Raw genomic sequence first — 2,079 nt, 5'->3', positions numbered from 1 at the left:
CCATGAGTTAGAGGTTATAACCCTCTTTAGGCTTCATGGTGCACAGGGTCCCCTTCCCTGTTTCCCTGGGATGACTACTAGTCCGCCTTCCTTTCCTGGTTTTTCCCCCAGAGGCCGTGATTCCTCAAATCCACTAGGATCCCGTGGCCTACAATAAAGTCAGCTCCCAGGACCCCTTTTCCACCCTCCACTTCCCACTTCATTAGGATACAGGTTCACTTAGAGCGAAGTGTTCCTAAACGAATGGACAGCGGGATGAAAAATGAGCCAGTCTGTTCTTTACCTGTGAATCCCGACAGACTGTATGGGACCCCGTTAGATAGAGGTGAGGTGGTGGGGTTAGCTGAATGGATCACGATACATGATGCTCCCGTGTCCAACAGATAGGTCCCCTTTACCTCTTCTACCTCCATCTCAATGAGGGGTCTCTTCCATAAGTCGTAGGTAAGGGAACACAGGTAAACAGGCTGTGATGGCTGTAGTCAGGGTTGTGGGTTAGATGGGGCTGATGGGGGTCAGCGTGCCGGTGGTGGCTGCTACCTTCCCTGGGCTAATCAATAGGGTTCTCATGGCATCCAAAAATGACTCGACCGTGGCGGGAGGGATTTCGGTCTCTGCCTTTTAGGCTGGGATTGAGGAATTCTTTCCCTTGTTATGTTTCCAAGGATTCTTACACTCATCCCTCTAGTGTCCATTCTTCCCACACCCATAACAGTTGAGCTTTGTGCTGGAAGGGTTATTCCCTTCCTGTTGCCACTCCTTCCTACCCTGGCCGGGTTTCATTTCATGCACTTTCCCTTTAGGTGGGTATGCATCAGTTCCTTTACCATTACGGTGAGCTATGGTCAATTGTCTGATCACTGTGAGTCAGGGGGTTCTTTGGGTCAAACCACATTCCTGCCGCGGCCCTGACCTGTGACAAGCTGTTTGCCACCAGGCAACGGAGCTAGTGGGCCCACTGATCCTAGTCCAGGTTAGCCCGGTCAGGCATCCCACTGCACACACTCCTATATTCCGGCCACAACCTGTCTGCAAAAGCCTGTGGGGGTTCTCCTATGAGCTGCACTGTTTTTTCCACTCAGGAGAAAGGACTTCCCTCATTCATCCCCATGGCCTCAAGAACTTCCTCCTTGAGCTCCCCATAATCACACTGTCCCATCTTACATTGGTCAGGGAGGGACTGGAGGAGCTTACTCTCCAGGGAGAATAGCAGCATTTTGGCCTGTTCAGCATCATTGCACTCGTTGATGCTTGCTGCTTGTTCCAATTCCCTGAAGTGGACCGAGGGATCCCCATTTGCCGCAAGTTTACTTAAATGGCCTACCATGGCCCTAAGCTGTTGGGTGCTGTGGGGAACTACAGACTGGTTTTGGAGGGATCCCTCATCCCCGTTATCAGCGCGTGGGCCGAACCTTTGCTGTCTGGCTACGTACATAGGCCCTGGTCCCAGCCTTTCTTGCTGGGGGTTTTCCTCCTCAGCTTCTGCCCTTAATTCCAGCCCCCCCCTCCCCCCTCTTGCCAGATTTTGCTAAAGCTTGGCGCTTCGGGTGGTGGTCGTGGGCCCTCCTGCTCCTCAACCAGGTAGTCCCTTGGCACTACCTGTGGTGTCTGAAGTCTCCTCCTAGGTTCCCTGTGAAGTTGACCAGGGCTGCATTAGGGCTTATGAGGCACACCATGCCTTTTGCCGTCCTTAGAGCAAGGTTCAGACTCTCTATCTGCTTCTGGCAGGGGCCATGGTCTGCATCCTCAAACCCCTGTGCACTCACTATCTTATAGGCTGCCTGTAAGCCTTTTATTTTCTCCTCCTGCTCTCTTACTTGTCTTGCTCGGCGGGCTTTCTTTTCCCGCAACCCCAGCTTATTGTTCTTGGCCTCGGTGACCTGACACTGTAAATATTCCTGCTGGGTCTTATGCTCCCCCACTAACTGCACCCTTTCCTGGTTCAGAGCCTGCAATGCCCTCAGTAAATTCTCCCCTGCTAGGGCCTTTGTTTGGACTTCCAGGGCTGACTCCCGAATCTCAGCTGCCTGTGCTTCAACGAGTCTGTCCAAAAGCTGGATCTGTCTCTTGAAGCACATC

Source organism: Carcharodon carcharias, chromosome 3, assembly GCF_017639515.1.
Source record: "Carcharodon carcharias isolate sCarCar2 chromosome 3, sCarCar2.pri, whole genome shotgun sequence".
Lineage (NCBI taxonomy): Eukaryota > Metazoa > Chordata > Chondrichthyes > Lamniformes > Lamnidae > Carcharodon > Carcharodon carcharias.
This window is presented reverse-complemented; position numbering follows the sequence as displayed.